Source organism: Chrysochloris asiatica, unplaced genomic scaffold (assembly GCF_000296735.1).
Source record: "Chrysochloris asiatica unplaced genomic scaffold, ChrAsi1.0 scaffold00291, whole genome shotgun sequence".
Lineage (NCBI taxonomy): Eukaryota > Metazoa > Chordata > Mammalia > Afrosoricida > Chrysochloridae > Chrysochloris > Chrysochloris asiatica.
In genome coordinates, this window is record NW_006408809.1 from 862,651 (window position 1) to 870,846 (window position 8,196).

Sequence of the window (8,196 nt, forward strand, 5' to 3'; positions counted from 1 at the left end):
TACAATAATACAAGACCACTACATTAAAACGTGACCCAAAACAATACTATGAATTTTCTTTGGAAATTTTTATATAAAAAACAGATATAAATAAATAAATAAATAATTGGGAGGGACACATGCAAAGAACAAGGAACTCTGGTAGTGTAGTGGGTTCCCAGTTGAGCCGCTAACTGCCAGGTAGGCAATTCAAATTTACAGGCTGCTCTGCAAAGGAGAAAGATGAGATTTTCTGCCACCATAAAGATTTACACACTCAGAAACCCCATACAGAGTAGCTATGGGGTCTTGGTGTGATATTGTAGGCTAAGCATTGAACTGCTAATCACAAGATTGGCGGTTCAAACCCACCGCTACTACTTGGAAGCCCTTTACAGAGGCACTATGAGGAAAATGGACTTGATGACACTTCACAATAACAACATGAGTTAGAACTGACTCCACAGCACATGACCACTACTATCACCACATACAAAAGACTTGCCATTGGGTCGATTCTGACTCATAGCACCCAATATAGGGTTCCTCAGAAGCAGCTGGTGAGTTTGAATCACCAATCTTGAGGTTCAAACTGATTTTGCGGCAGAAAGCTTGTCCTACAGCGTCACACTAGGGCTCCTGTGGTCATATCTGGGGCAGGTTGTAGAACCTTTGAATCAATTCTGACGCATTGCAACCTGGGTTTCCGAGGAGCGACTGGCGAGCTTGAACCGGCATAGTGCTTAATTATAAAGGACAGAAAAGAAGGGGGAGGGGGAGAAAAAATATGCAACAGAACTTCAAATTTTCAAAAAGTCCAGACTTACCAGACTCATTGAGACTGGAGGAGTCCCTGAGACTATTGTCCTGAGGTATTCTTTAAGGTTTGACCTGTCCCCTCAGGTCACCTATATATGAAGCCAGAGACTAGATGAGTGGGAATGAAACAATTAGAACCGAAATAGTAAGAAAGGAAAGAATGTAACCACTATCACTGAACAGTAAGTGTGTGTGTAAAATTGTTGAATGGGAACCTGTTTTGCTGTACACATTTCCACTGAAAATATCATTTTTTAAATAATAAAACATTATTTTAAAAAAAGGATTTAATTATGACTGTTTATTAATAAATGAATTCTTGCTTATTAAAAAAAAAAAGAAAGACATGGGTAGTGAAAAGGAAAAATAAGAAGGTAATCAACTTTATTTTAATACGCCAAAGACAATATTTATAACCTTTAAGTTTTTCACTTAGAAAATTATGTTGTTATTGTTAGGTGCCATCGAGTCAGTTCCGACTCGTAGCAATCCATACACAACAGACTGAAATACTGCCTGGTCCTTCACCATACTCACAAGTGATATGTTTAGGTCTAAGGTTGCTGTCACTGTGCCAATCCTTCTCTTTGGGAGTCTTCCTCTTTTTCATTGATCCTTCACTTTACCAAGCATGATGTCCTTCTCTAGGGACCGATCCCTCCTGATAATATGTCCAATAATATGAGACTAATTACATGAAAAAACTTGACTTTGTGGAACTTTTAATAAATGAAAATATAAACTGGATAACCTCATACCTCTCACTAAATTAAAAATTTAATCCATTAATCTCAATATAATTTACATTCTCCTGAGTTTTAATGGTTCTAACAGTTATAGAGGCTTTCTGCTCCCGTAAAAATTTACAGCCTCGGAAACCCTGTGCAGAGTCAGAACCAACTCCACAGTACTTAACAACAACAACAACAGTAATAGCAAGCTTTCACTTTCCAAAGAATGTTAACTTTCTACTAAACTATTCTAGAAATCTTGTGTAGCAAGCACCTGACAGTGCTTATTTCATTAAGATGTGTATACAACACGTTGCAAAAGTAAGATATGAATGATATTCATGACTGTTGTTGTTAAGTGCCGTCAAGCTGGTTCCAACCCATAGCAATCCTGTATAGGGTTTCCAAGAAGAAGCTGATGAGCTTGAACCGCTGACCTCGTGGCTCAAACCAATGTTGTAGTCCAGCGCATTAACCCATAGTGCCACACCAAGACTCCTATTCATGACTAGGTAGACAAAAATAAATTTTTATTCCATAGGTTTGCTTTCCTATTTCCTTTCAAATTTAAAATACCCTGACTGCTTTCCAAGGAGGTATAACTCACTCCAAAAAATATTCTTGGTGCTTGAAAAAAAAAATAATAACCTCTCATATTCTTCTAATGTCAGACATATTCATCGAATAGGGTGGAAAAAAAATCTCTTTCAAATTCTTCCCCCTATTTTGATCAGATTGTTCCCCTTGGAAACTATTCACACTCAATCCATAAATATTAATTAGCACCTATACAATGTGCAGACTCTTGGTGTGGTGCTGTAGTATAAGCACTGGACTGCAAGGTCGATTTGAACTGCAAGGTTGGAGATTCAAACTCACCAGCAGCTCCTTGAAAACAGGGTTGCTATGAGTGAGAAATGACTTAATGACAATTATGTGCTAGGTGCTCTGGTACTAAGTCTTTATAAAGTCTTTTTTTGAAGATCACAGTATGCAGCCTATGGGGAGACATCAAACTTCATCACATATTTGAAGACTCCTGAGGCATACAATCCAAGGCCCACCTCAGTACCTGCACTCTCCTGTCTGAGTCCTGCCATTACCCTTGATCTTGACCTGATTCTGAACCTCAGCTAGCTCTGTGGCTGGGAGTCCTGTATCAGCCAGGATCCAACAAGGAAAACACGAAGTACGCTGAGTATTTAAAATAGAGGGAATTTACTGAAAAGAATTATAGAAGCAGATTGCCAATTTTTTCCCCACAGAGATGCCGATGGGTTCCAACTGCTTACTCTGGTTAGCAGCCCGAGGCTTAACTCACTGAGTACCAGGGCTCCTTGAACCAATCCTTGGTGGTGATGGTGGCTGTGTGCTGTAGAGTTGTTTCAACTCAGAGTGACTCTTTATAGGTCCCTGATGCTGTAAATCTTTACAGAAGCCTCAGCTTTCTCTTATAGAATAGCTAGTGGATTCAAACTGCTAAACTTGCAGTTAGACACTCAATGCACTATGATACCAGGGCTTCTTGAACCAATTCCTGTTGTTGCTGTTGAGCGCCATTGAGTAGGTTCTGCCTCCTTAGCGACGCTAGTATAGGGTTTCCAAGCAGTGGCTGTGAGTTTGAACCAATCCCTATTGGCAATAATTTCTTTATCACAACGTTTCATTGGCTACACAAGCAGCTTTTTGGGGGTAGGGGTAGGAGTTGTTGATACGTTGTTAAAGCCGTTGAGTCGGTTCCGACCCATAGCGACCCTGTACAGGGTTTCCGAGGCTGTAAATCTTTACCGGAGCAGAAAGCCTTATCTTTTTCCCGCGGAGCGGCTGGTAGTTTCGAACTGCTGACCTTAAGGTTCACAGCCCAATTCATAACCACTACGCTACCAGAGCTCCTTAGGGATAGGAGTAAGGAGTTAAAAGTTAGGACTGGGCCTTGCGCATGCAGCCAGAAATTATTTAAATCATTGAAAAGACTTTGAGCCTGTTCTTACACAAAAGTAGTGCTAAATAAGAACCATATGTACCTGTTCTGACTTACCTACAAATTCTACTTGAAGACACACTTTGGAACAGACCTCTTTCATAACCCTGGGAGGCTGCCTGTAGTATATAAAAATAGCTAAATACTAAAATATATTATCACTAAAATCCAATTGATGAGCTGATTTCAATGCCATCTTTTATACTGGATAAGGTCTAATAATATTCATAAAAATATGATTTCATGCTTAAATTGAATTAAACTTGGAATTAAAAGACTTTTGCTATGATTTTATTTTGATTAATGTTGAGACTAGTATTTTAGACTTTAGTCATAGTCTCATATAATTTCACAGAGTTGGAAAGGCACGAGACAGCAAAAGCATGCATCTGTTAAAGAGAAAATTCATTTTGAAAGATTTAGCCCCCCTCCTTCCTAGTATCTAGTCTATGACTTTGTTTCAATTTTACTTAACAATTTTTATTTAGGACCAACTGTTTGAAGGTTACTATAGGGCTGGAATCAACTCAACCAGCAAAGGGTTAGGAGTTTGATGTCATCTGAGGTGATCTATAATGGGACTAAAGGGATGGGGCACTGGGCTTTGATTGAGCTTGAACAAAAGCAGATTTTCTTTAATATTTTACATATTAGGTTACTAGGTAATATTTCACTTGGAAAAAGGCCCCACTTTTTCATTTTTGAAAATCATTATATCCAGATGATGCTTTGTTGTTATTAGGTGCCATAAAGTTGGTTTTGACCTATGTCCAACAGAATGAAGTACTGCCAGGTTTCAGCACCCTCACAATCACGGCTGAGTTGAGCCCATTGTTGTAACCACTGTGTCAGTCCATCTCATTGGGGGTCTTCTTTTTTACTCACCCTTTACTTTACCAAGCATGTCCTTATCCAGGGATTGGTTCCTCCTGATAACACGTTCAAAGCACATGAGATGAAGTCTCGCTATCCTCACCTCTAAGGTGTGTTCTAGTTGTATTTGCAACACAGAAGCTGTTCATTATTCTGGAAGGCCATGGTCTATTCAATATTTTTTGCCAACATCATAATCCAAATACATCAGTTCTTCTTCTATGGTCTTCCTTGTTCATTGTTCAGCTTTTGCATGTAATTAAAAAATACCATGACTTAGTCAGGTACACTTTAGTCCTCAAGGTAACATCTTTGCTTTGTGCCACTTAAAAAAATGTCTTTTGCAGCAGACTTGCCCTAGGCAATACATCATTTGACCACGCTTTACATAAGATCTATTAATAGAAGTTTCTAGAATTGCAAGGTCCAATATATTTAATGTTTCCGGCAAGCAGTTTCTTTCTTTCTTTCCTTTTTTCCCCACTTTTTAACTGTGAATTGAGTGATCCCTGTTTACAAAGCAGATCATCAGTTTTGCATTCAACAAATCGTATACTTTGTTTCATTACAATGATTGTAACTCCCCTCAATGTATCATCAGTTAATAATACTTACCTCTATTCACTTTAACTCTTGCATTCCTTCCTGTGCCTCCTGCTACCTTCATCTTTCCTCTGCCAATCTCCCCTCTCGTTGCATATTGACTGTCCTGTCGCCCATGCTTCCATAAGACGCCCTGGTAGCCCCCATCGGATGTTTCTTCTATCAAGAAAATCTTTCTTAATTTTTTTACAACAGTGGTCTCATACAATATTTGTCCTTTTGTGATTGACTAATTTCATTTAGCATAATGTCTTCCAGGCTCATCCATGTTGAGGGGTGTTTTGCAGATTAATTATTATTCTTCAACATTGTGTAGTATTCTATTGTGTGTATGTACAAAAGTTTAACCATTCTTCTGTTGATGGGCATTTAGACTGTTTCCAGTTTTTGTGTGTGTGTGTGAATATTGCTGCAATGAACATTGGTGTACATATATCTGTTTGTGTCATGGCTCTTGCTTCTTGAGAATATATATCAAGTAGAGGGCTTGCTGGGTCATATGATATTTCTATTTCCAACTTTTTGAGAAAGCGCCATACCATTTTCCATTGTGGTTGCACCATTTAACAGTCCCACCTACAGTGTAGGAGGGGCCCAGTCTCCACACCCTCATCAACATTTGCTTTTTTCTGTTTAGTTTTGTTTTTAACCTTGCTGTTCATGCTGGAGTAAAATTATACCTCATTGTTGTTTTGATTTGCGCATCCCTAATGGCTAATGATTGTGAGCATTTCTTCATGTTTGTTGGCCTCCTGAATGTCTTCTTTGGTGAAGCATCTGTTCATGTCCTCTGCCCATTTTATAATTGGAATATTTGTCTTCTTGTTGAGGCATTGAAGTGTTCTATAAAATTGAGAGAGTAGTCCTTTGTTTTGTGCATCATTGCGAAGCATTTTCCCTAGTCTGTGGGTTCTCTTTTTATTCTTTTGGTGAAATCCTTTGATGCACATAAGTATTTAATTTTTAGGAGGTCCCAGCCATCTATTTTGGCTTCTGTATGTGTGTTTTAAGTTATGTTTGATAGTGTATTTATGCCATGTATCAGAACTCCTAAATTTGTTCCTGTTTTTTCATTGATGATTTGTATAGTTCTAGATTTTACAATTATGTCTTTAATCCACATTGAGTCCATTTTGTATATGGTGTGAAATATGGGTCTTGTTTCATTGTTCTGCAAAAGGATTTCCAGTTTTGCCCGTGCCAAATGTTGAAGAAACGATCTTTTCCCCATTTGTTCAGGATTAAACCCAGAAGTGTAGTGGTTACAAATTGGACTGCTAACCTCAAGGTCCACAGTTCGAAATTATCAGCTGCTCCATGGGAGAAAGATGAGGCTTTCTGCTCCCGTAAAGATTTGCAGCCTCGGAAATCCTCTGCAGGGTCACTATGAGTTAGAACCGACTCTATGGTACTTAACAACAACAAAAAAAACCCCAGAAGGGAACATCTTTCTGCAAATCTAGTTGCTGAGAGACTGAAAAAGCGACCATAAGTTAGTCTGAGAGACATTAGTTATTTCAGAAAAAGAAAATACAGTTTACAAACAGGGAAGCTTACTGATCAGGATGAGAACAGTGGTATTTCCAGTGGTGGTTAGTTGGACAGTCAGGATTCCACACTAGGGGTTTGGGCTAGAGTTAGGGTCTTTTTATACCATGGAGTATATAAGTTTCATTCATCAGGTCAGTTAAGGGTAGTATGCAGAACACATAAAAGGCAAGAAAACCACAAAGAGTTTTACTGTGCATAGTGGGAAAAGGGGGCTCCGACTCCTTCCTAGCATAGTGGTGGTGGAGTGCAGTGGAGTGGATTCCTACTCAGAGCGACCCTGGATATGGTTTGCGAGGCTGTAAATCTTTATAGGAGTAGAAAGCCTCATCTTTCTCCCATGGAGCACCTGGTCAACTCTAACTGCTAACCTTGTGGTTAGCAGCTCAGGGAGTAACCTACTATACTGCCAGGGCTCCTTCCTTCCTAGCATATGTATAACTAAATCACAAGACCAAAGAATGTAGGTGTGTGTAGTGGAAACAGGGTGACAAGGTAGGAGATACGATTTGAGTTGATATTAGGGTGGCCATTTTGGAACATTTACACTGTCCCTACACCATTTAATGCATTTTAACCCTTTGTAGATGGTCAACTGACTGTAAGTGGATGGATTTACTTCTGGGTTCTCAATTCTGTTCTGTTGATCTATGGGTCTTTCGTTGTATCAGTACCAGGCTGTTTTGACTTGTGTGGCTGTGTGATAGGTTTTCAAAGTGGAAAGTGAGAGGCTTCCTACTTGTTTTTCTTTTTTAGTACTGTTTTGCTTATCTGGGGTCTCTTTCTATTCCACATAAAGTTAGTGATTAGTTTTCCATCTCTTTAAAGAATGATGCTAGAATCTGGATTGGGATTGCATTATATCTATAGATTGCTTTGGGGAGTGTTGACATATTGACATTAAGTCTTATCATCCACAAGCATGGTACATTTCTCCATTTCTACAGGTCTCTTTTGGTTTCATACAGTAGTGTTTTGTAGTTTACTTTGTATAGGTTTTTTGTTTCTCTGGTTAGATTTATTCCTAAATATTTCATCCTTTCGGTGACTATTGTAAATGGTATTGTTTTCCTGATTTCCTTTTCAGAGCTCTCTTTATTAATGTAAAGCAATCCAACTGATGTTTGCATGTTGATCTTGTACCCAGTCACTTTGCCAAGTCTATCAATTAAGTTGTTAAATGCCATGGAGTCAATTCTGACTCATTGCGACCCTGTATAGGTCTTCAGAGGAGCGGCTGGTAGGTTTGAACCACTGACCCTGTGGTTCACAGTCCAGTGTTGATCCTACAGCACCACATCAGAGGTCCAAATCTATCAACAAGTTCTGATAATTTTCTTGCTGAATCTTTGGGATTTTCTACATATAGGAGACTATCATCTGCAAATAGAGTTTTACTTCTTCTTTGCTTATTTGGATGCGTTTAATTTCCCTTTCTTGCCTTATAGCTCTGGCTAAGGTGAACAGCACAATATCGAAGTAGGAGTGATGATAAAGTACATCCTTGTCGGGTTCCTGTTCACAGAGTGAATGACTTCAGTTTCTCACTGTTGAGAGTGATATTGGCTTTTAATTTTGTATTGTTGTTGTTGTTAAGTGCCGTCGAGTCGGTTTCGACCCATAGCGACCCTGAATAGGGTTTCCGAGGCTGTACATCTTTAC